Raw genomic sequence first — 26,609 nt, 5'->3', positions numbered from 1 at the left:
TGACAGCGAGCCTCAGAAGGTCATGAACCGAGACCCAGGAAAGGGTAATGATGTGTACGTGTGTGGCGTGTCTGGGTTCTCCAGAGAGACAAATGTTTGTATAGAGACGGAGTTATTTTAAGGAATTGGCTCACAGCTGTGAAGGCTTGGTGAGTCCACCATCTGATGGGGGAGCCCAGCAGTCTGGACACTCAAGTCAGACAACTACAGTTGGCGTTCCAAGGCAGTCTGCCGTAGAACCAGAGAGAGCAGACGTTGCAAGTGAGGACCCAAGTCTGTCCGCTGGCACCGTCCACTTGCTCAGGGTGGTGGTGTGGGGGGTGGCCCGCCTAGTGTTCTCCTCTGGCCCTTTCACTGACTGGGTGAGGCCCACCCACTTCAGGGAGGACAACGGGCTTTACTCAAAGCCTCTGGATTTAAATGTAAATCTCATTCAGAAACACCCTCAGGAGAACACCCAGAGTCGTGTTGGACCGCATCTGGGGACCATGGCCCAGCCGTTACCTGTCACAGGGGTGACGTAGTTTGGGAATCTAGGGGAGGCGGGGTGGGGTGAGGTCCAGAGCCGAAGACCAAGAAAGAATTCTTGAGATGTCTGGGTGCAAAATGGTGGTTTTATTAAAGCCCAGGGACAGGACCCATGGGCAGGAAGAGCAGCTTTCCCAGGCCTGGGAGGGGAGGTTGATTAGACCCCTGGGAGTTGGGGGAGGGAAGGAAAAGGGAGGCTTCAAAAGGATTTTCATATGGTAAAGTGGACTCACAAAATCCTAGAGGCCTTGCCATTGTCAACTTAAGGGGGTTTTCCTTCTAGCAAGGCACTGACACTAAGACAGTTGGGAGCTTCCTGGAGGAACCGGACTCTGCCCACTTCAAGTATCTGTCAATGGGCTGCAGGTTATAAGGACATTTAATTGCATCTGCATTTCCTCCTGGAAGCTAGGTTATTGATAAAACTGCTTAGGGCAGCCAGGAGTGCCTGAGGAATGTCCCACTTATCCCACCGGGGGCGGGGAGGGGCGCGGGGAGGGTCGTGGTGCATCTGCTTGGTCCGCAGCTTGCCTTCTGGTCCTCCCTCAACAGGGGGTATGCACAGTAGACTGGTGATTGGGGAGGCTCTCGGGGCAGGTGATATTTAAAGTGAGGTTTAAAGGATGAGGAAAAAAAGTCACGTCTGCAGTGAGAAGAGCATTCCAGGCAGACACTACTGTTACCTTCTCTGAAGCTCAATTTTTTTCTTTCTTCTATCACCTTTCATCCACGTCAATAAATAACAAAAAAGGAATCATGGCTGGAACCAAGATTGTGGCATCAGGTGCCAAAGCTGTGTTTCTCTTCCACAAGCTAATCAGCTAGGCTCCAAAATGGAGAATTTTTGTCCACTTCCCAAGCTGGACACCAAGGCAGGTTTCTAAGGAAAGCAAATGGAATAAAGGGCAAATCTCAAAAGTCCCAGAGAAGATGATTAAGACCTTGAGGACTAGTCATTTCCTTGGAGGTCTACAAGGATAAGTTAAATAGGTAAGTAGGGATCCCACCTATTTAAAAGCATTTTTTTTTTCCTTTTGGAGAGAGAGAGAGAGAGAGAGAGAGAGAAAGCAGGGCGGGGAGGGCAGAGGGAGAGGGAGAGAGAACCGTAAGCAGGCTCCACGCCCAGCACGGGTCCGATGCAGGGCTCAATCTCCCAACCCTGAGATCAGGAGCTGAGCAGAAATCAAGAGTCAGGCCCTTAACCAGCTGAGCCCCCCGGGTGCCCCCCTAACGTATTGTTGAAAAGGCAGAAACTATTCTCACCATGAGGAGTCCCCAGACGCCGCATCCTTGGGGACGGACGGTGAGACGACTCCTCCCCCAGCCTTTGGTGTGTCCACACCTCCTGGAGCCCCTGGCCGTGGACTTGCCTGACTCCACCTTACTGAGGTCTCGGAGGACAAAGACACACAAAGCCAAACGAAGACCCTACCACACACGGTTCTCTCCGCCATGCAATGTGGATTTGAACGTGGACGGCTGTCTGTTGTGTGGTGGAGGCTGGTGCCAGGCCTCGCTGGCTTCTCCTCAGCAGACCCCCTAGGCCTCAGGCGGCATGTGATCACTTCTCCTGGACGACTTTGTATTTTGTGGTCTTGGGGGTTTCCTTCCCTCATGGGCGAGGGGCCAACTGGCAGCTTCCATGCCAACCAACGTGGCCTAACTATTTGCCTTTCTGGAATATTCACGTAGCAAGGATGTGCGTCCTTTTCCCTTCAGCTTCTTGCTCCGGGGCCTCCAATCCCTCTCCTCTGTCAGGGAAGACACAAAACGTTGCTCTGTAAGGAGGCCTGAAATGCTCTGCGTAGCCCTTCTCTGGGCACGGCGGGCCCCTTCCGTGCGCTCCTCTCTGAAAGGAGCAAGGCTCTGTCCTCCCCTTTCCTTGGGCCAGGAGTTGACTATTTGGTTGCAGCAACTCAACGTTTACGTGCAAATATATTCACCAGCTAGATCGTGACAGCTTCAGAACCTGGCCCTGGAGCCAGAGAAGCGTGCACGGATTGAAAATACTTGTGTGAATCACTTAAACTCTGGCAAAAATTTGGGGTATGCAAAGGGATGGTGGGGAATAAGTTCTCTGGTTGAAGGTTCACACCCAAGGATGAGATAAAGCCCAAAGGGAGGTCGGAGGACCTCTTTTCCCATTCCTGAAATTATAATGCTCCTAAGTGCCAAGTTAGTGCGTGCCACTCTGAAGGCCGGCCCGTCCCATCTTCAGGCAGCCTCAGGAGACCTACTGTGGTCCCTACTTTCCCGTGAGAAGACAGCCAGGAAGAGCTTGAACCCCCGCCCCCCCCGCCCTGCAGGAAGTGCTGGAAACTCTCTCCAGAGTCCACTGTGCAGATTTTAAACATAAGGGTCAACATATTAACCCTGTGTTCCCAGGTCAGGAGACAGGCTTGAGGGGGCCCTGCCACCTTTGTGAGATGCAGGCAGAGCCACTGAGGCACGGGGACCAGCCCCCGCCACGCGCAGCAAGCGCGTCTTCCTACTTAACTAGGGCCTAGAGCACAGTGTCCCCAAGCGTTAGGGCCGAAGCCGCGGTGGGGTGCAGGCCAGGGGCGACCCGGGCGCTCCCCCTCCTGCCGGCCGCCGGGACTAAGAGGCCGGGGCCTACACCGCCTGCCGCGCGATTGCACTTGCTCGCTGCGGGCTTCGGCTGGAGCCTTTCCACTAGGTGAACCCTCCTGTATTGGAACACACATGCGGCGTGTCGGTTTGTACTCGCAGGGGGGGACCTGGACCTCCCTCTTCCATCTGAGAGAGTGTCCTGGGCTAAATTGCCCCCCACCCCCGCCCTATGCCAAAGCTCTGGCCCTCAGGACCTCAGAAGGTGGTGTAGACCGAGAAGGCCCATAAAGAAAGAGGTGACTAAGTTACAAGGAGAACTTCGGGGTGCGTCCCAACGCGTTTGACTTTCGAAAAGGGAAGATTCGGACGCACAAAGGGACAGCGAGGGAGGCCGGTGACCGGAGAGAGACCACTGAGGGCACCGCAGGGCCAAGGCCGGAGGCCTCAGGAGAACCGGGCCTGTCCGCCTTGGCTCTTGGGCCGCCAGCTTCCAGGGCTGAGGGGACAGGAGCGGTGGCTTCGGCCCCCAGCGTATGGGGCTGCCAGAGTGGCGGCCCGGGCCCACCGAGGCCCCGTCCCAGGAGACCCCCCCTTGGCTGCGTTTGCTGGGCGTCAGCACGGCCTCTCCGCGGCCGGCTGGGAACACAGGGGTTCTTCTTCCCGGCCCTCCGCAGCCCCGGGAGGCCGTGGGGCCCACCGCGGGCTCCTCCAGGCTGCGAGTTGGCAGCGAGGGGCGGACACAAGCGGCGGCAGCCCGGAGGCTCCTGGGTGGCTCCTCGGTGGCCGTGGCCGTGGGGGAGGCCCGTGTCCAGCAGTGACGGGCCCCGGGGTGGCGGCCGCAGAGCCCGGCCGGGCCGTCCTGAGACGCGGCCTGGTTCCCTTGGCCCTTTGCCTCCCCCGAAGCCGGCGTGCGGCCTTCCCAGCGGGCGCCCCAGCCCCCCGGCGGCCCCCCGACGGCGGCCCCCTCTGCGAGCTCAGAAGGCGGCTTTCGTCCTTCGCAGTCAACGTGTCCGAGCAGCTCGGTGGCGAGGATTCTGAATGGCCCACCTCGCCTTGGCCTTGAACATTCTTCACCTGGAATTGTTTCGTGTGTGGGGGGCGGGGGGGCTCACCTGCGGTTCATCGGCCTCCTACCCGAGGTGGACCGAGGGCCGGGCTCTGATCTCCGAGCCACCACATCTGAGCAGACCCTGGCACCTCGCGGCGGCCTGCAGGCCATTGCTTCCCTCTTGGGGTCGGGCCTGGGGAGCTGGGCTCGAGGAGGGCCACCGGCCTCCAGCCCTAGAGCAGGGGTCTCGTGCTGGACGGCGGGGGGGGCGACGGTCACGCGACACCCAGCTGGCTCCCGTCCCACCCGTGCTTCAGTGTCTCAAGCCTCTAGTTCTCACGAACCTTCTACTCCGAAGCCGTCTAAAGTAATGAACAGACGTATTTTACAAATTAACCAAGGCATTGCCGTGGAGTCTTGGGAAGACCTCTTAGTCTGCCCAACCCTCAGTTTTGTTGTGACAAGAGCAACAGGAGCAGCCTGTACAGGGCGATGCACACGTGGCGGGAGCCTGGCCTGCACCCGGTGTACTCGGAGGCCTGGGGGGACAGGCCCCTACCGGGCTCATTTGCAAGGGGGCTCAGCGAGCCTCCCCAGAGAGAACTGCCCTGGGGACCAGGAAGGTAGGCCTGCCCTGCCACAAAGACTGTGTCCTAGGGAACGAGACCGAAGCCCCACCATGGTGTTGGGTGGCCCGGGGCCTGTGCCTCCTGTGTCTGAGTCTGATGAAGGCAGGGCTGGCCGGGAGGTGGACACTGGGGGCCAACCTTGAAAGATGTTCAGATGCGGGGTCTAAGCAGTGTCCTCTGGTATCTGTCTAATAGCGTGTGGAGACGGACACGTTCCCTGTGTCTATGCCAAAGCCCACCACGCTGCTCAGCTCCTCAGAGCCCCCAGCGCCTGGTAGGGTTTCTGAAGTGGAAGTGCCCACGGGGGCAGCTGGCCCTGACCAGCAAAGGGAGCCCGGGCAGATGAGGAGACTGGAAATGGGGGCACCTGGGGGACTCAGTGGTTAAGCGTCTGCCTTGGGCTCAGGGAGTGACCCCGGGGTCCTGGGATCGAGTTCCACATCCGCTCCCCGCAGGGATCCTGCTTCTCCCTCTGCCTGTGTCTCTGCCTCTTTCTGTGTGTCTCTCATGAATAAATAAACAAAACCTTTAATAATAAAAAAAAGAGAGAGACTGGAAATGGCAGCTGATGAGACTTAAATCTCTGTTAGACATCCCCCCGGGAATCAGGAGATAAAGGGGGGCCCTTTACTCAGGATCGTGGCCCTGTATTAATAGGTGGGAACAGGGCTCGGTGAAACTTGTATCACATAAGGATAAGAACAGCACAGAGAAAGCTGTTGAGTTGGTGTTGGAATTGCGGAAGCCACTAGCCCACACAATATCCACAGAGTTCATGGCCAGCCATTAACCTTACTTGTTCAGGGAGGTGAAGGATGTTTTATCATCTGAGGCCCAAGTGAGTGTTACACTTTCCATTAGCTTTTTGGAAATATGAAAGATTGCTCCAGGACTCTCATTTCTATCCTAATGGGCCCCTGGGGAGGAAGTCTTCAGGTCTGTGTTCGGAGACCATGAAGGATGTGAACAGAGGAAGGGTGTGAATGGGATAAGGCTTTGTCCTCTATGTTTTGTGCCGCAGGCCAATCGGTGATTCCTGAAGGATTCCCGACCCACTTATGATGGGCTGCTGGCCCGGCCACATGAACTTTGCTGGTGGTTTTTCATTTGCCTGGTGGTGGAACCAGAGGTTCTGTGAGGCCTTAGGAGATCTTGGAATAAATGAAAAGCCCTAAGAACTTCTGGATTAGGGATATAAGATAGAGGAAAGAAAATAAGATTGAATGTTGGGAAAATATTTGTGGACGGTAAGTGCTATTTTCAAGCTCCTGGAAAGATTGAAATGCCACCCTGGAGGCATTTAGCACTAGACTGGTCAACAAATGTGAGCGATCACTAAGGGGGTTTGTGCTGTGGAAGAAGGGGAGGTAACCAGCTCATAAGTTTCCTTCTGTCTTGACTTTCTGTAATCGTGACAGTTTGTATTGCCTAACTTTCAGATAAACCACCTTGTACACACATACCCGGGGCTTCGGTTCTCCAACTTAGCCAAATCTGTGGCTTATGGTGTTGTTAAGGATTCTATAAGAGAAGCCTACGTGCACTGTGCCTCATTCATGAATAAAACTAGGGGATTTGACAGCTATACTGAAGGTAAGAAGGGTTGGAAAGGAAGAGGAGGTAGAAAAGAAAGGAGCTGGAAGGGACAGCTTGCGAGTCTATTGGCAAGATGTAATATTTCAATTAATCTCCGGGCTTGATGGAACTGGGTAAGGATTTCTTTATCACTCCCATCCAATACTCTTTCTTGTCTTGTTCCTCAATATGTAATTCAATGAATAAAAATAAAAAAAATGAAGGTTTTGCATCCATCTTCGTCAGCAAATGAGATGCTTACCCTCCAACTTGAGTGAATGAAAAAGTCAAAGTTTTCAAGGGGAATTGGAAGCTACCAAGATGGCAACCTCGAAGGCTTCTGAGCGCCCTCTTCTGTGGATACACTGAATGTACAGTTACTCACGGAAGGTCCCTCGGAGAGATCTAGAAACCAGCCGAGTGACCTGTACACATGGGAGGAATGAGAAAATATCCACATCAAAATGGGTTAGGAAAGGCTGAGACACACACGCTCACCACAGACTCTGTTCTCAACACACACCACACAAGTAGGAGGGAAGTCATAACTGCTTTTCCAGGAAGAGTGAAGGGTTTGGATTCCACATCCAGGGCCCCAGCTGTTAAGACTCCCAGGACAGGAGCTGGTTCTTGAGCTACGTCACTCTGAAGCCCAACGGGCTTGTGTCTGAGACCCGCTAAACTAGAGCAAACAAAGCGGTAGTTGGGAAGGGCCACGTCAGCACTCAGCACGGCTACCCCCCCGCCCCCCGCGGGCTCAGTGCCCAGAGAGCAGGCAACGTGGCTCATCTGTATTTTCCTGAAAGAGGGGCTTACCTGCATACTTTCAAAGCTCCTGTGAGGCTTCTAATTTATCGGTCTCCTCCCCACCCCCCCCCCAGAATACTTGGACTCAAAGAAGCAGAGTAGGAAATTGGTTGCTGGGGACTGGGAGTGGGGAAGTGGGAGAAATAGGGAGAAGTTGGTAAAATGATACTAAAAATAGAGACAAAGACAGAGATATGAAAATAACAGCTTACATTTTAACCCGGAATTATTGGATATCCCTCACCCCTCGATGCCTCCGATTCAACTCCGTAATTGTTTTTTTTTCATTTTGTTAAAATACCTGGCAGTAATAAGAATAATAATAACATTTGGCTTGAGTTTATGATGTGACATTATATTATAAATTATGAGAATGTCATATACATTATTTAACTTAATGATCATAATAATTTCATAAAGTAGACATTATTATATGTTTTGCAGGTGAGGCCACTGAGCCTATCAGATACTTTCTGGGTTTTTTTAAGTTAAAAAAACCCAACTCAAAGTGGCTTAAATGATATAGAGATTCAGTAACTCACGTTACTGAAAAAGACCAGAGGTTGGTGGGACCAAACACGATTCAATCAGTGTTCTTGTCCCATTTCTCTGAGATTCTTTTGGCTTTTTCTCCTTCCAGATGTCAGATTCATCCTCAGGCTGGTATCATGACGTTGAGGAGAACAGGAGGTCTCACAGCCACCCAGGACAATATTCCGGATCTCTCCCTGCGGTCCTCTGTGGAGAGTGAGGAAGCTTTCCCAGGATCCGGTGAACAACTTCCTCTGCCATCGCATGAACCTGAGATTTTATCACCTGTCCACGTGTGAGCCAGTACCTGTGACTGTCTGAACACCTTGTGCTGATTGGCTTGGGCCTGAGTTTCTAAGCCACTCTCTGGCAAGGAGCACAGGATTACTTTTAGGCCAGTTGGAGTCAGTTGTGTAAAACTGAGTCCTGCAATCTAACAGGCCCTTTGCAAACAAAAGAAAACCTAAGTGAAAATGCCAAGACTCAGGTTCTAGTCTCCATTCTGCCTCATTGGGTGGGTCAGGGAGTCTGCTGAAGTTTCTGTTTCCTCGGCTATAAAATGATGACTTCTCTCCACCGGATGAGGTCTAGGTACCTTCAGGCTCTAGGCCCTGGTGGGCTCCCTTCAGGGTCCTCTCCTCCCCCAGTTCCCCTGGGACCTTCCCAAGCAGCGTCGAGGCATTGCCATCACTCCTCTAGCGCCACCCATTCCTCAAAGTTGGGGCAGCCACGTGAGCACCCATGACCGCTCTAGATTAGACAGGTCTCCTTCTCCGGATGATTATAACACCAGGTAATAATTTTTCTCACAGTAGGGTAATACTTAACTCACAATTACAAAGTATTGCATTTTAATACATTTGTTACAATTATTTACTGAAACACAATTTATTGAGCACTTATTATGAGCTGAGCAATATTCTAAGTTCTGGGGAAACACAGAAAGCTTCTGTCCCCATGGGGCTTACTTTCTTGTAGAATATAAGCCGATCCACAGACGAATAGATGAATAAACAAGTCAGCAGATCTATAACATGGTATCAAGACCAAAAAGTGGTATGAAGAAAAATAAACTTGGGTAAGGGGCTGACAGCATGTGGGACTCCTAGATGCTCTGGGAAGCATTTCCAAGGCAGGGGGAGAACAAAGGCTTGGGTGCCATGGGGGAGTAAGCCATTGGAGAACATGGGGGAAGCGTGTTCCAGCCAGAAGTGGAAGCAAGTACAAAGGCCTGGAGACAGGAATAGATTTGGTGCATCTGCAGGAAGGAGGCTGATGGAGCAGGAGTAATGGGAACGAAGGGCCCCATAGTGAAGGCTTCGGGTTTTGCTTCATGTGTGTGTGTTGGGTAGTTCTGGCGGCTGCTGCAGCAATGAGCGTGAGGCGCTTAATGTGTGCCAGACCCCTGGGCCGCATGCTTTCCACGTGCACCCCTACTGGCCTTTGAACTCAGACACTAGGATTGAGACCCACATCTACCACTTTCTAGCCATGTGACCTTCGGCCAGGTTGCTGCACAGCGCTGCGTCTTAGCTTCCTTGTTCGTGAGATGAGGCCAGAAACACCTCTTTCACTGGGCTCTTGAAAGAATTAAGTAAGGCCATGTTTGTTAAGTAGCTGGCAAAAACGCCCATCTCTTAGTAGCCGGGCCATGGCTTCAGAGAGAGAGAGAGAGGCAGAGACACAGGCAGAGGGAGAAGCAGGCTCCACGCAGGGAACCCGACGCGGAACTCGATCCCAGGTCTCCAGGATCACACCCCAGGCTGCAGGCAGCGCCAAATCGCTGCGCCACCGGGGCTGCCCTCTGTAGACCTTTATTACCTACCTCAAACCTCGCATGTAGCAGTGGCCTGCGAAGTTCATTTCAGTCATGAATACATTTCCTTCCTGTACAGCTGTACCCAGGACAGCATTGCCAGGGGATGAGGCATTGCTTGCTGATGTTGGCATCGAGGCTGTGGGGCTGGAATGAAGAGGGAAGGCATTCCAGGAAGAAGGGAGGATGTCTCCAAACAAGGAAAGGGCAAGGCTCACTCCAGAAACTGTGACCCCCGAGGGTTGAGAAGAAAACAGTTATATGGAAATCTAGAGAAAGGGTTCCAGGCAGCAAAGCCCCTGTGGTAAAAAGGAACGTGAAGTGTTCAAAGGCCAAAAGCACCTAGTACGGCCAGAGAATAGTGCCAGAAGAACAGAGTTGAAGGAAATAGATTTGAAGTGACGAGCACAGGTTGGATTATGTAAGACCTTGAAGGGCTTTGGATTTTATGCCAATCACTATGTTTAAAGAGTTTATGTAAGGAGGTGGAATGATCAGATTTATGCAATGGGAAGATCACTCGGCTGTTGGGTGGAGAATGGATTATAGTGAGCCAGAGTGGCAACAGGAAGGTCAGGACAGAGGTCGTTACTATAACCCAGCTGCATTGGTTGGGGTTCTCCAGGGAAACACAACCAATGGGGTGGAGATATATGAAGAGATTTATAGAGAGATATCATATATAATATAACGATATTTATTAGAAGGAATTGGTTCACCCCATTATAAAGTCTGAGGAGTCCCATGATCTGCAGTCTGCAAGCCGGAGGCCCAGGAGAGCTGGGAGTGTTGTTTGAAAGCCTGAGAACCACAGAAGCAATAGATCTACTGGGAGACGTGGATCCCAGTCCAAGTCCAAAGGCCTGAGAACCAGGTGCACGGAATGGGGAGATGATCAGTATTCAGTTCAGGCCTCAGATGATGTTCACCCACATTGAGGAGGGTCATCTTTACTCAGATCCACCAGTTCAAATGCTAACCTCTCCCGGAAGTACTCTCACAGACGCGTGGAGAAATAATGTTTAATCCCATAGTTAGGCATCCTTCAGCCCAGTCAAGATGACACATACATTAACCATCGCACCAGCTGAGAGATCGTAGTGTGTCAGACTAGGTTAGCACAGAGGTGATGGTGAGCTGTGTTTCAGAGGTAAAGCCAATACGATTTGCTGACAAATTTTACCATTTTTTTATGGTTTGTTTTGGTTTAGTTCAGATTAAGTTCTGCTGTATCCAAAAGAATAGGACGGGACCTTCTTTTTCACTGAAGTCAAAGTCTTTGTAGGAGACCCAGGGCTGGTGCAGCCACTGTGCCAGTTATCAATTCTTCCCTCCTTCTCTCCAATTTCTCCCTTTTAGGATGGAAAGGTGCATCTTGTGTCTGTCCCACCACTGTGTTTCAGGAGCACATACCTCGCCTGGCTTCACGGGTTCACAGTGGAGAGGAGTTTTGCCACAGAACGCGTCATACATTGGGTCTCACGCTGGACTGAGGTGCCCTTTAGAGCAGGCTCTGAACTTGGAGTTAATGCTTAAATGGGTTAAGACCATGGGAGGCTGCTAGGATGGGAGCAATGTATTTTGCATGTGAGAAAGACATAAATTTGGGGCTCCAAATGATGGAGAATTTTGAACCAAACTGTTCTCCCCAGATTCGTATGTTGAAGCCCTAGGCCCCAATATGACTATAATTGGAGACAGGGTTTTAAAGAGGTCACTATGGTTAAAGGAAGTCATAGGCGTGGAGCTCTAATGCAATATAACTGGAGTCTTTACATGAGAGGAGACACCAGCGGATACATGTGCAGCAAGAAGGGGACCATCTGCAAGCCTAGGGGAGGCCTCAGGAGAAAGCAAATGTGCTGACTCCTTGACCTTGGAATTCTAGCCTCCAGGACTTGAGAAAATATATGTCTGTTGTTTAAGCCTCTTGGTCTGTGTTGTGCAGTCTAGCAAACCATACAGATTTTGCTTCTCAACTCCAAATCCATTCTTCATTGCCTTGTTGGTGGCACTGGAGCTGGATTCTGCAAACATTTTTCCTTTGCTGGTTGGTGTGATCTTGGCTTTGTCAGTAGATGGTACTGTAGGGATATGCTAGGAAGAAAGAGCTACTCTTCTTGGTTATGGTTCTCTTTCTCTTTCTCTTCCTCTTGCTCCTACAAAGTAACTTCCAGTGGCATGCATTTGGGCATCCCATGTCCAATTTGGGCTCACAGTTTCCCACCCACTAGTTTCAGCCCACTGGCTGTGAATCTCCTCTATGGTAACCAGCCTAAGGTAACCCAGCAAACTTCTCCACCTCTAGTGGGCTTTGGCATACCTTTTCCAACAATTTCTGACCCCCTCCCCCATTTTCAAATTTTTCCTTCCTTGGCTACTCTTGCTCAGCCCTCAGGTATTCTTTAGAGTTTTCTTTTATCCCCTTTTAGTATCCAATCCCCTATAAATAGTTAGTAATTCCTTATATTACACCTTGCCTGTTTAAATTCTACCTCCAGACTGGACCCTAAATGATACACATACTAACAGTTCACTATTAGGGTATCTTAGGGTGGGACCCTCCTCCCTGTGGTCAAAAGCAGCCTCTGCCTTCAAGACATCAAAATAGAGAATGTGATGAAGGAGAGACAGAGTGGTCCTGTGATATTTCCATTTACATGCAATTGGTCAGAACCAAGTCATAGGGCCACCATTAGGTGCAAAGGAAGCTGAGAAGTGCCATCTTTATTCCGGGTGCACATGTGCCCAGTAAAGATTCTATACTATGCAAGAAGAGAGAACACTGGAGCTAAATAGTAGTCCCTACATGAGTTAGTAGTGAAATCAAGAAATCAAAGATAACTGCCAGATTCTTGACTGAGCAAAAAAAATATAGATGGTAGTATCATTTATTACGATAGGTAAAGCTGGAAGTTGAGAAAGTTTTGGGGTAGATATGGGTGGAGAAAGAATCAAAGATCCTGTTTTGTCACATCAAAACTGATGTTCTCATGAGAAATTTAACTTAAGCCATCAACCACAGAAAACGGACTCAGGAGAGTCACAGACATATGCTGACCTTCAAAGCTCTATGATTGGGTGAGATCACCTAGGGAAGGAGTTTAAAAAAGAGAAAAGAAACAAAAATAAAAATTAAAAAAAGGAGAAAAGAACAAAGGACACAGCCTGAGATGCCAACATTTAGAGGTCAGGTAGAGGAGGGGAGCCAGCAAAAAGCTACGAGGGAGTAGCCATTGATATTTGATGATATTAAGAATTGTTAATTTTTTTAGGCATGACCATAATGATGTGGTTGTGTTTTGTTGTTATATAAAAGTCCTTATTTAGAGAAACAGAAATACTTATGGGTGAAATAATCCTTCTGGTACTTGCAAATAATTTGGGAGGGGGAACTGGGTAGGAGATAAATGAAACAAGATTGGTCATGAGTTGAAGCCAAGTGATAAGAACATGGGAATTCATTATATTATCCTGTTTACTTTTCTACATATTTAAGGCTTTCCCTATTAAAAAAGGAAAAAAAAAGGGAGTAGCCACTCAAGCAGGATGACAACCAGGATATTGTGGCGTCATGAAACATAAGGATGAATGTGTTTTATGGAGGTAGCGGTTAACGGCCGTGGTTCTGAGGACCGAGAAGACGTGGACAGAGAACTGACCACCAGAGTTGACAAAACAGATGTCACTGGTGGTCTCGTTAAGAGTCTTTGTTGATGAGGACGAAAGTCTGGTTGGAAGAGGGAGCTGTGTAGAGAATGGAGGATGAGGGGATAGAGTGAAAAAGATAATTTCTTAGCTCTAAAGGAAAACAAAGAAATGGAGAAGTAGAGGGGCCTGGGGCCAAGGAATCTATTTAAAAGGGTCATGTTAAGGCATATTAATACGTTGGTTGGAATGATCCAGCAAGGAAGAAATTCATGCTGTAGGAGCAAGAGCTTGAGTAGGGTGCGATGGTTGGCCGGAGTAGGGTGAGTAGGGTGCGATGGTTGGCCGGAGAGCATGGGAGAGGGCCTCGCTTTGGAGAAGAGCAGGAATTTTTATTCCTCTGTATCAGCTGAGAAGGCAAAAACTCCCTCGTGGGTCTCCACACAGGTTCTGGGTTTGTTAGTGGGAAGAGGAGGCGGTTCTCACCTGACCGTGAAATGAGGTCACAAGCTGAAAGTGAGGGGAGGATTTCTTGTAGGTTTGAGGAGGGAAAAGCTGCCAAACAGTTACCTGGAGGAGAGGGGACTTGATTTACCAGGGAAACGTGACTGTTTAAAAGCCGTCATTTAAATTTCTGAAGATTTAGCACTGTCAGATATTTTAAAATATCCATAAATACAGTTTTACACATATGCACAGACAAATCCACAAATTTATTTTAAGGAATCGACTCATGCAGATGAGGGGACCAAGTTCAAAACCCCGGTAGGCTAGAAATTCTGGTAAGAGTTGATGATGTCCTGAGTCCAAATTCTGCAGGGCAGCAGGCCAGCCAGAAAGTCGGGTAGGGTTCTAGAATATGGTCTCAAGAATTTCTTCTATGCGGGGGAACCTTACCTGGTCTTGCTCTTGAGGCTTTCCCTGACTGGTTAAGGCCTAGGGAACTCTCTGCTTTACCCCAAATCTACTGATTAAAGTGTTAATCTAAAAAAGACCTCCCAGCAACCCCTAGGCTGGTGTTTGATCAAATAATTTATGTTTGACACATAAAATTGACCATCACACCTGCCTAAAAGATAATCAACACCAAAGGAGTTTCATTCATCTGGGGTTTTTTCCCCCATGGAACATTTATGCTCCCTCGCATGTATAGTTTTTGTGAAAGTGTCTTCTTTCAGCTCCTGAAGAGTAGGCTCTATTTTCAACCCATCTCTCCCTCCACTCCCAAAACTTAGCCCAATGCCGTGTGTCGCCAATTCCTGTGCTGAGCGCTTCACAGGCATTAAGTTGATTTTCCTGCAGAACAACCCCCCTCAGCCGCTGTTACCATTTCACAGGGAGCAAAGAGGCTCAGAGAGGGCAAGTCACCCGCCCCCAGACACACAGAGCTGGAAACGGCGAGGCCAGGGGCCAGAGGCCCAGGCAGGCCTGTGGTTCCTGCAGAGCACCCCGCGTTTCTCCCAAGGTCCCTTCCGCCGTGAGGGGCCTCCTTCCACCTGGGCCAGCTGCTTCTGTCCCGGGGCCAGAAGAAGAGCTGGCCGGGCCCAGGGGGGACAGCAGTGCTGGCTGTGGCCCGGCCTGGGAGGGCGGTGGAGGGAAGTCCACCCTCGGCTCCCAGGCAACTCGAGGGAGCGCCCTCGGCCGCAGGTGGCCGATGCAGCTGCTCCTCCTTATCATTCTCACATCCCGAAGGGTCGGCACTCGGGCAGAGGCCCCTGCAGTGCCAGCTGGGCCCCAGGATGACAGCCCTTCCCGCAGCCCCCCGCGGCACCCGTGCTCCGCCGTGCTCGCCAACCGCCCGTGTCCGCGAGGCCGGGACCCTCTGGAGAGCAGGCCCACCTGTTAGGTATCGTCCTATACCTCCACCCGGCGTGGGACTGACACAACTTTGCTTACTGGCTGTTGAACAAATGGATTAAAAAAAAAAAGCATGAAGGAACAGAGGATCCTAGATGCATTTTTTGAAGTTGGCAAGGTTTCTGGCATTTCTTTCTTCATCCGTGCACACGTACTTATTGAGCATCTACTACGCGGCCGTCGCAGTATAGACCTGGGAGGTGCTCTCATTCTGGCCCAGAGGAGGAATTTGCTTATTCTTTTCTGCTATTTTACACAGAGAGGAAAGACGACAGCCTCACAGCAAGCTTCGAGGCTCCTAGTGACCTAACATGTTCAAAACAGAAGCGTCTCTTTACTTAGACCAGGGGAAGGAGCGTGTAAACACTGACATTCCCGGAGTGTGGACAGTTTGGCCCTCCGCATGCCTTCTTGGCCGCATTTCCCCTCTGTTTATTTTTCTGCAGCATCTGCTCCTTTGCCAAACCCACCCGTCCCCACACCACCGGGGTGGAGCCCAGGCTGGAGTGCGGGGCCCCGCTCCTTCCCTTCTGGGGCACCCCCCCCTCCCCCCTGGAGCAGAGGCCGGTGCTAATTGGGCCCCGGGGTCATCAACAGGAGCCTCATGGCTCATCTGCAAAAAGCAAAGTGAATTGGTCTGTCTGGGCCGCTCCTAAGTGGCTTGGTTCCTTGGCCCTCCCTAATGACTCGGAGGAGGTAATGCGATTTCCTGGGCTCCCTGGGGCCCTGAGGTCTCCGGCTCTTAAGGCAACTGCAAAGCACCCTTCGGATACTTGAACGCGTGACCCATTTGCGTTTCAGGTTTCGTGGGCCACTGGCTGGTGCTCCTCCTCCAAGCATGCCCAGTGGGAGGGGAACACACGGCCCCCACTTTCAGGGCTGTTGGGGCACAGAGAAGCCTGGGAGAACAAGAAAGCTGTGGTGCCAAATGTATGCGTGCCATACGGAGAGGAGCAACGGCCCGGGGACCGTCGGTTCTGCTCTGTCCCCCACGCTCCACTTGCCACTTGGGCCAGATCCAGCCAGGAGCTGGGTGCCCCAAAGGCGGAGCCTGCCACCCCACTGCGGAGAACAGGGCTGGGGTGGGCCAGCCCAGGCCCCACTGCCCAGGGTGCCCGGGCCCCTCAGGGCTAAAGGGACCAGGCCAGCGCTCTGGCTCCAAGGTCTTCGGCCGGTGACAGCCTATTTCCAGCTACTCCTCCCCTCCTGACCTTGACCCTGATCGTCCCCTGCCCCCACCACGTCCCCAATATCCTGAAGGCTTGGTGCTCACCGGGGTCATCCTCCTGTCTCTGAATGTCTCTGAAGGGGAGGAGACACACAGGCCCCTGCGACACCAGGCCACTGCCCTGCTGCCACTGGGCCTGGGGTCCAAATGCCTGCACTGGCCAGGCACAGGGGACATCGCGGCGACACCCCCGCTTCTGCTGCTTGGCCCAGAACTGGGGGGAAATTGCTCAAAGGTTCTCTCAGGGAGGCCCTGGGGCGGCGGGGGGGGGCACAGAGCCTGGACCCGGGGTAGGGGGTCGGGAGAGTCCCACCCTCTCCCCCTACATGGGTTCTTAAGGCTCTGGCTTCAGACTCAGGCTGGACCCGGGGAAGGCAAGAACAGAACCTTCCTTAGGGTTTTCTGGTAGCACGTTTGCTATTTTTCTCAAGTCTTCCACCGTCCACCATGTTAAGCCTCGTGTTTACAAAGGCCCCCCCAGACCCCCCCCCGCCTTGTCTGTTCTGCTGTGGCAACTAACCCAGAGTGTCCACCGTGGTCGATCACACTGAATTTGGGAGGAGCTTTACGCATCAGGGGAACAGGCGGAACCCTGAAAGCAGTTTATTCCTCCAACGGTCGTGCCTCCTGTTGACAGACTAGAGCAAAATCACTGAAATATTTATCCCCGGGATCCCCGGGTGGCTCAGCGGTTTGGTGCCTGCCTTGGGCCCAGGGCGTGATCCTGGAGACCCGGGATCGAGTCCCACATCGGGCTCCCTGCATGGAGCCTGCTTCTCCCTCTGCTTGTGTCTCTGCCTCTCTCTCTGTGTCTGTCACGAATAAATAAAATCTTTAAAAAAAAAAATTATCCCCAAGTGGGAACACGTGTTAAGGTGGTCGGGGAGGAGAGCAGGATGCAATTACATCAAAGGAAACAACACTCAGACAAGTGACAGGACAGAAAAATGCTTCGAAGGGAAAGCACTACAATGTTGTCTTTTAGGGGATGGCACTACGATGGATTTGGGGGCCAAGAACCTGAGTTCATGACAGAAATTCCTTGTATTAGTCGTCTGTGTGTCCTCCTTGCCTCCCCATCCACCTGGAGAGGGTCCAGTCGGTTTCTAAGACCTGCAACTACGCAGCCGAGATCGGACCGGAGCAGCCCGTGGCTCTCCCCAGGACTGTCACCTGGCCACCTGCCACTCAGGCCAAGGCGGCAATTAAGAAGGCGCTCACTGCCTGGGCCAAAGCCACGGAGGGCAGGGGGAGAGCGCTGAGATCCAGCTGAAAGTCTCTTCCGTGCATTTTGTTGAGCATCTAATTCTGTGTCCTCTGTTTCAGCGGCTGCACCGTTAGGCCCTGCTTTATCCTAAGTGCCTTGACTGTGTGTTTCCAGTGAAGAGCCCAGGATTTGCAGCAAGGGATTTTAATGGGTCTTGGTGAGGGGTGGCCCGAAAGGGAGAGGAAGGGGTCTGCTGGGGGGTGGAGAGCAGAAATGCAACTTTGGCCTTCTTCTCCACGTGTCTGACCCCTGCCCTTGCCCCGCCGTCCCCCCCCCCCCCCCCCAGTAAGCTCAGGCTGGACCCAACTGTAACAGTGGTACCACGGGGAAGGGACCGGCTCCTTCCCAAGGCTGCTGACTGGGCCTCTAAAGTCTAGACCTGGAGTCCCCAGGCTCTCGCTCTCATGCAAATCCCAAATCGTGCAAGGGAGAGGCAGCTCCTGTCGGAAGTCGGGACTCGGCAACAAGCGTCACCAACCATTCGCTCACCTTACCAAAAGACCACTTTGCCAAGGGGAAGGGTGAGGGCTGGAGGACGCGGCCACGCGACCCGCTTACAGCCCGCTTCTCCCCATCTCTAGGCCCGCCTCGCCCCCCCCAGTGAAACTGGCCTGGGGTGGCCCTTAATACTCCCCCAGCCCCGCTGCCTCTCTGGAGAGCCGTCGCAGCTCGGGAAGCCAAGTCGTTTCTTGGAAGGGAGGATTCAGTACGAGGTTAAAAATCAAAACATTAAAACGGAAGGATTGCTGTGTTAGGAAAAATGAAATAAAATTAATAATCCGCTAGGGATGAGTTAGACCCGTCGGTTGACCCATCACTTGCTCCCTGGGTCGCAGGTCTTTGGGGTCAGGGAAGGTTGGGTGTAGGAGTTCCCGGGGCTGCAGGGACGATTACCAGCTTGGTGGCCTGAAACAACAGAAATCCATCCTCTGGCAGGTGTGGAGACCAGAGGTCCGAAATCAAGGTGCTCCATCGGGGGCTCCGGGGAGGCCCTTCCTGGCCTTTTCCAGCGTTGGGTGGGCTTCAGGGACTCCGGGGCCCGGGCTGCTCCGCTGCCACCACTGGCCGAGGCCGCCTCCTCCGGGTGCCTGTGTCCAGAGTCCTGGGGCCCGCTCTCTCGAACGGGGCTGCGACCTGGTCGTGGCCCCACCTGGGTAACCCAGGAGACTCTCAACGCTCTCGGCCGAGTCACAGTTTGCCCTAGACGGCAAGGTTTGGTCACCCCTCCAGGCACGCAGAGGCCCCTGCCGAGGGGAAGCACTTCAACGGTCAAGTGCGCCTTGTAGGTGGTCTTCTAGGTTGTAAACCTTGAAACCTGGGTGCTGGGGAGCAGGCCGGTCATCATCAGGGGGCGCGAGGGGAAGCTAGTGAGGTTCTTCTTCGTCCCCCAACAAGCAATGCCTGCACAGTGGCGGCTCTGAAGGAAGAAGGCCCTAGAGGGGAGGCGAGGTGCAGGGGACTCGTCCCCCGCCAGCTGCCGGCCGGATCCCCCCACCTTCTTCCAGGCCCCAGGAAGCCAAGCCGGCTTTGCCTTCTGTGTACTTAGGCCTTGTTCATCCGTGTGCGCGTGGAGTAAGCGGCAGGACTGCTGAACTGTGTCAACATCTATCCAAGGATGATGATTTGTAAGCAGTTGAGCCACTGTGAACCCAATTTACTCTGATCCAGGATACTTGGGGATTAGGATACATATTGGGGCACGGGGTTGGGGGGCTCAGGGGTTGGGCACCTGCCTTTGGCTCAGGGTGTGACCCCGGGGTCCTGGGATCGATTCCTGCCTCTGGTCCCTGCAGGGAGCCTGCTTCTCCCTCTGCCTGTGTCTCTGCCTCTCTCTGTGTGTCTCTCATGAATAAATAAATAAAATCTTTTTTTTTTTTAAAAAGGATGTGGACAATTTCTGGTGCCCTCAGTCAGCCCACTACACTGGGTAATTTTTTTTTTATCTGTCCTACCATAGAATGGGCCTTCCCATAAACTCTGTGGCTCTCTAAATCCCCCAAGGTTTCGAGCCCCACCTCCACCCCCCCAACCCCCCCCCCCCCCCCCCCCCCCCCCCCGTTAGTGACCTGAATGCAGGCCTGCTCCCTCGGGGTTTAATCTCACCTTAGGAAAGTAAGCTACTTTCTCTGACATCCTCGCATCATAGCTGACTTTTTTTTTTTAATTTAAATTATAATTATTTATTTCCAATGCTGTGAGTCTTTCAAGAAGAAATCCTATTTGCAATTTTTTTTATTTTTTATTTTTTATTGGAGCTCAATTTGCCAACATAAGCATAACACCCAGTGCTCATCCCATCAAGTAGCTGACTTTTGAGGAATCCCAGGTTTGTGTTTACAGAACGTACCTGTCAGATTCGAGCTTGGGGCCTGAAAAGCTCGAAGTAAAAGCTTCTGTGACCGACCCGTTGGTGTGACCGCAGGGAACCGACCCTGATTTTCCCTAATTCACTGTTCCCGGGACCAACGGAGCAGGGGTTCCGGAGAAACCCTCTGCGTGCTGAATAAAGCTTGGTGCACACCGCACAGGCTGACTTCTGCTGTCGTTGTTTCTCAGGGTTGTCAGGAACAAGACATTAGAAAAAAATGTGTTCATCTATTTCTCGGCTCTCTCAGGGTTTTATTTTTCTGCTTGAAGCCATAAATCTTTTCTGCCTCCACGCTAAACAAATGGCTTCGTTGGCCATCCTGGAAATCTCCTATTACAGGGAGGCTTCCTGTCTTTGTTATCATGCAGAGCGGTACAAAGATAGACTTTCTTTCTTTTTTATTTATTTTTATTTTTTATACACACACATAATATTTATTTATGAATTAATGAGATAATCCATATTAAGCATAGTGCCAGGCAAGTGCCCAATAGATATGAGCAAATTATTAGTATATATATTCATAGAGAAGCAAGCATGGACTATGCAGGAAGGCCCATTATAGGCAGAACAAGAGCAAATGTGCATGTTGGAGGAGTTAATTGGGAGCAGCTAGCTCTTTTTGGTGCCTGGAGCTTTACCCCAAGCCTTCTTTTTATTTTATTTTTTTAAAATCTAGTTAATCTGGGACTCCTGGATGGCTCAGAGGTTGAACATCTGCCTTCAGCCCAGGGCGTGTTCCTGGAGTCCCAGGATCAAGTCCCACATCAGGCTCCCTGCATGGAGCCTGCTTCTCCCTCTGCCTGTGTCTCTGCCTTTCATGAATAAGTAAATTTTTTTAAAAAATTAAAAAAAATAAAATCTAGTTAATTCATTAACATCTAGTGTATTATTGGTTCCCAAGGAAGAGGGCAGTGACTCTTCAGTCTTACCTAACACCCAGGGCTCCCTCCATCCATTACCTGCTCTCCTTCACGCCCGGCACCCGGTGACCCCGTCCCCCACCTCCTCCCCTCCAGCGACCCTCAGCTCCTTCCCTAGACTTCAGAGTCTCTCGTGGTTGGTCTTTCTCACCGTCCCTTTGCAGTGAAGTGACTGCCTGCCTTTGGAATTCTTAGAAATTCTTAGAAATAAAAGAAAGTCTTGATGAAATTTTTTGCCTGTACCAGAGGTTTATAGATTCAGAGGTAAAGGGGGAAAAAAGAGGTGTTTCCCTCCTCAATCTTTCTAACCATGGAGGAGCGTCTTATTCTGTTCCTTGCAAACCTGATATGGAAGCATTAGTTCTGGGCATGAGGGGTTAAATTTTTTTCACTGTTTTTATTTTAATGAGCTGGACATAAGTCTGTTTGTTAGATTTAGGGGGGGAGGCAAATGGAAAGCTGTATGATTGCTTGTAGACTTTGTTTCTCAAACTCTTTTTTTCCCCTGAAGAATAGTAATTTATTCTGAGCATAGTAATGTAATATTTGTATACTGTTAATATCCACACGGGTCAAATATTAGAAGCAGAGTCGCAGGCCTGGGAAAAAATCTTGTTCTCGGGGCAGAGCCACGGCTCCACGAAGAAGCAGCACGGATAAGGCCCCACACTCACTCCTGGTTCTGTGGTATGAAGGTCCCATCACTACGCCGTCCGGTCCACAGTGTTGCTGGAGAGCTGTGGGACATTCATACAGTGGTTCTAGAAGCCTCTTTCCTCTTCATCTTCACAGCGGCAGCAGGCCAGAGCTTTTGAGGAAGACCTTTTTTTTCTTTCCCTCCAAGTTTCAAGATTTTGTCACCTATGGGACCTACGGTTGGGTTGAGGAAGGACTTGCCATTCCAGCTCCTATCACTAGGCCAGGGTCAATGCTGGGAGGGGTGGGGAAGGATGCTAGAATCAGTGGTTTCCAGGGTTGGAGGAGACCCAGGGTGAGGGTACATCCAGAGCCAGCATGTCTCTCCTGTGGCCTTTGGGTTGGAGTAGGGTCAGATGGGCAGGCCCTGGGTGCTGTTAGCAGCTTTTCAGGCCTCTGCCCCGTTTCTGGGCCTGCTGTATGTAGCACTAGCTCTGTGCCAGGACTCAGTTCCTTAGCAAGTCCGAGCCTCTGCTTCTTCAGAATAATCATGATTTATAAGGTCAGTTACGGATCTAGCAAAAAACTATAAACATGTGAAATAAACTAAGCCTTCCTTGTTTATTTTCAAGGAACCATTTGCTGTTTTCTGTCCAACAAAACCAAATTCCTTATCATTTCTGTGCTACTCTCAGGTCCTAAAATAGTGCTTTTTATTTCGGGATTTAAACAAACATTTCAGTTTGGCACACGGGAAGAGAGCAAGAGAGTCACGAACAGGAAATGTGACCTGAAAGGGAGGCTGGTGCGGGTCCGTGAAGGCAAAGCACTCATTCATGGGCACGAGGAGCCACTGCCCTGGTGCCAGGCTTTGGGGGACCCTCTCTGGTCCTCCTCCAGCCCTTCCTGTCCTGAGGGCACTGGGAGTCCATAGACCTAAACTCCTCTTACACTGCTGCCTAGACTGTGCTCAGGGGACTTGAGGATTCAGCAGCCGGATGTCCCCAGAGGCTGTGGGACCACTTCCCCAGAAATGTCAGAGCATAGAGTTTGTGGTGCCGTCCTGTCCTAGTGGTGGCCAAGGGCAACGGGTGGCAGGGGCAGGAATATGGACCAGAAAGGTGGAGGGTCCACAACCCTAAGTGAGGAGCTCCTGGTAATGTGCAAGGGAGCCAAGGGTGGGCCCAGGACACGGGCAGCTGCAGACACCTGAGATGGCCAGAGCCCCAGGAGCCAGAGAAGTCTACACAAACAGGGGGGTTCAACAATTTACAGAGATACGATATTAAAGAAGTAGTGATGGTGACGAGCACTACAAAATGAAGTAAAGCAGGTGAAGACGGGGTAGAGCATGTGGGGGGAGCTCTTTCAGAAAGGGAGACCGGGGTGGTGGCATTGAAGCAGAGACCCAAATGACATGAGGACTTTGGGGCAGGGACATTGTGGTGCAGGTGCCTGGAACAGAAGCAGGAAAGTCCTCAGGGATAGAGAAGAAGTCATAGCGATATGCAGGACAGGCTGATAGGTCAGGCCCTTGTCAACTCTAAGGAATATTTTTCTTGTTGATTGCAAGGATTTTTATTGAGACTGTTGGGAAGTCATTTCAGAGTTCTGAGCAGGAGACTGACATGATTTGGTTTCCTCTTAAAAAAAACTTGACAGTAGAATGACAAGAGTAGAAATGGGAAGACAATCAAGTAGGATGTTATACAGCACACATTTTTTTAAAGACTTTTCCAATTTATTTAAAAAAATTAAATTTATTTTTAAAAAGTGTGGTAAAATATGCATAATGTAAAATTTACCATTTTTCAGGGTACGGTTCAGTGGCATCAAGTACATTCGGACTGTTGCACAATCACGATCCATCTCCAAAACTTTTTTCATCTTGTAAGACTGAAACTCCATATCTGTTAAAGAGCTCCTCGTTCTCCCTTCCTTTAGCCTCTGGCAACACTTCTACTTTCTGCCGCTATGAATTTGACTACTTTTTTTTTTAATTAAAATTTTTTAAGAATACAGTTTTTTTTTGTTTTGTTTTCATTCAATGATGCAAAACACAGATGCTGATTTGACGTACATTCACATATAACTTTTTCTCTCACATTTACAACACAACAGATTGGTGAGTCCGAAGGAACTCTAATCATGCTAAGGAGCAAATAGCATTAGTATTTCAATAGCTTATTCCAACTCAGTTCATCTTTAATACTCTATAATATCTTCATTATGTCATTTGATGAGATAGATCTGCCAGAAGATGGAGGTGACCAAGGTCAATCCAGCTCTTAGCCACAGGTGGGTCATGTGGTGACTTCTGAATGCAGAACCTTGATCATGCTGAAGAGCCACTTGGGAGCCCAGTCAGAGCTGCCAGCCTGGAGGAGGTATGCAACAATGCAAATGGTGTCATCTTGCTGGGCCGGGCTCCTGAATTTGACTACTTTAGATACCTCAATATAAGTGCAATCATACAGTTTTTATCTTTTTGTGATGGTCTTATTTCACTTAGTATAATGTCTTCAAGGTTGATCCATGTTGTAGCATGGATCAGAATTCCCTTCCTTTATAAGGCTGAATAATATTCCATCGTACGTACATAGTATATTTTGTTTATCCATTTATCCATTCACCCATCAATGGACACTTGGGTTGCTTCCACCTTTTGGTTACTGTGAATAATGCTACTAAGAACATGACTGTACAAATAGCTCTTCAACTGTACCTGGGTATGCTATGGGTGCTTTCAGTTCTTTGGGGTATATACTCAGAAGTGGAATTGCCAGATCATATGGAGTATAATTCTATTTTTATTTATTTTTTGAGAAACTACACACATCCTACCAGCAATGCCCAAGAGTCCAATTATCTTCACATCTTTGTCAACACTTTTTTTTTTTTCTCTTTTGGCAGTGGTCGTCCTAATGCATAGGAAGTGGTATCTTATGTGGTTTGCATTTCTGTAACGATATATAACTTTGCATTTTTTCATGTGCTTCTTGGCCATTTATATATTCTCTTTGGAGAAATATCTTGTCAAGTCTTTGCCTATTTTTCAATTGAGTTGTTAGTTTTTGTTGTTGTTGAGTTGTAGGAGTTCTATTTTTATTCTGGATATTAACCCCTTATCAGATGTGTGATTTGCAAATATTTTCATCATTTGGTGGATTGCCTTTTTACTCTGTTTATGTGCCCTTTAATATACAAAAGTTTATAATTTTGATAAAGTCAGATGTGTCTGTTATTTTTTCTTTTAAAGGCTGTGTGATATACAGGAAATTATTGCAAAATCCATGAAGCTTTCCCTTATATTTTCTTCTAGAGTTTTATACTTTTAGCACTTATGTTTAGGTCTTTGATCCATTTTGAATTCATTTTTGCGTATGGTATTAAGTAAGGGTCCAGCTTCATTCTTTTGCATGTGAATATCCAGTTTTCCCAGAACTATTTGTTGAAAACATTGTCTTTTCTCATAAATGGTCTTGTCATCCTTATTAAAAGTTTTTAGACCATATATGTGAGAGTTTATTTCTGGGGTCTCTATTCTACTTCATTAGGCTAAATATCTCTTTGTGCCAAGACTACACTGTTTTGATTACTGTGGTGTTGTAGTAAGTTTTGAAATCAGGAAATATCAGTCTTCCAACTTTGTTCTTTTTCAAGATCATTTTGGCTATTTGGAAGTCCCTTTAGATTCCATATGAATTTTAGAATAGATTTTTCTATGTCTTAGAAAAATATCATTAGGATTTTGATAGGGATTGTATTTTAATATTTTAATTTTAATATTTAATAATATTAAATCTTCCCATCCATGAACATAGGATGTCTTTCCATTTATTTATGTCTTCTTTAATCTCTCAGCAGTATTTTGTAATTTTCAGTGTACAAGTCGTTCATCTCCTTAGCTAATTCCTAATTATTGTATTTATATATTCTTTTTGATGTTATAATTAGAATTTTTAAAATTTTCCTTTTGAATTGTCCATTGTTAGTGTATAGAAATGTATTTTGTGCTGGTGGTTTAAATGACAGGTTTCTTTGTTGTAGTACCTGGACTGAGTTCTAGTTACTGGACTTTCTGTGTGCCTGGGGGTGGGGAAGGACATTGGCTGCCAAGGGGCTTGATGGAAGTTTTGGGAGTGATGCAACTTATACGACTGGTGATGGTTCCAAGACTGTATGCACTTCTCAGACTCATCCAATTGTATTCTATTGTATGTAAATTATACTTTAATAAATCTGACATTTACAAAGCTAAAAAAAATGGAAAAAAATTTTGTGTTAATTTTGCATCCTGCAATTTTGATGAATTTATTAGTTCCAATAACTTTTTTGTGTGGAATCTTTAGGGTTTTCTACATATAAGATTACATCACCTGCAAACAGACATGGTTTTACTTCTTTCTTACCAATTTGGATGTCTTTTAGTTCTAGCCAAATGTTACTCCAGCATTCTATCCAAGAAATGATGAAGATTTTAATGGGAGTAGGGGAAGTGAAAAATGCTTGGGTTTAGGACAAATTTTGCAGGTAGAAGAAACAGAATTGGTTGCCTTGGATTTTGGTTGTGGGAGAAAGAGAGGAGTTAAGAATGACTTCTAAGCTTAGAGATAGAATAACTGGCTGAATCATTGTGGTGCCATTTGATTAGATGGGGTAGATGGGTGAGTACATGCTTGGGAGGGGCCATATTAAATATGGTAATGGATGTGGACAATTTATATAAAAGCAAGAGAATATGGTAGCAAGAAGTCAGAAGACCGACCTCTGGGGCAAACTCACATTTAGAAAAAGGAGTAGAAGAAAAGGCACCAGAAAAGAGGACGAGAAGCAACCCAAGGGGTAGAAAACGAACGAGGAGAGCCGGAGAAACAAAACGAAGACAGTTTAAAGAAAGTGGCATTGGTTAATAGTGCAATGAATTGGGGAAGGAAGATGAGGACTGAGCAAGGACCTTTTATGTGAGCAATGAGGTGGTCACAGGTGACCTCCAGCAGAGCACTTGCAGCAGAATGGGGAAGGACTCTGCCCATGCGCAAGTAAGTTGGAAAAGCAAGTGGGTGATGGGAAGTGCTCTAAACAGCTCTAAAATGCCATACCTATAAAGCGAAGGCAGCATGGCTGTTACTGTTGTCATGGAAACAAAACCCATTTAGGAGAACTAATAGTCACTT

At 49.3% G+C, this 26,609-nt stretch overlaps 1 protein-coding gene across 2 annotated transcripts in view; it reads left to right on the top strand.

Moving 5' to 3' along the window:
• The window catches only part of CYSLTR2 (cysteinyl leukotriene receptor 2), a 64,398-nt gene that overhangs the window by 7,523 nt on the left and 30,266 nt on the right, over nt 1-26,609 (top strand). Inside the window, exon 2 of one of the 2 annotated variants that reach the window (XM_035704453.2) lies at nt 23,681-23,819. The gene's annotated coding sequence lies outside the window, so the exon portion shown is untranslated. Of the gene's footprint in view, nt 1-23,680; nt 23,820-26,176; nt 26,475-26,609 lie in introns of those variants that run through there. The other variant, XM_025478330.3, reaches the window with a different exon arrangement.

The sequence above is a fragment of the Canis lupus genome, chromosome 22 (genome assembly GCF_003254725.2).
Source record: "Canis lupus dingo isolate Sandy chromosome 22, ASM325472v2, whole genome shotgun sequence".
In the NCBI taxonomy this organism is placed as follows: Eukaryota; Metazoa; Chordata; class Mammalia; order Carnivora; family Canidae; genus Canis; species Canis lupus.
The sequence above is the reverse complement of the archived record's forward strand: the minus strand, read 5'-3'. Positions and strand labels throughout refer to the sequence as shown.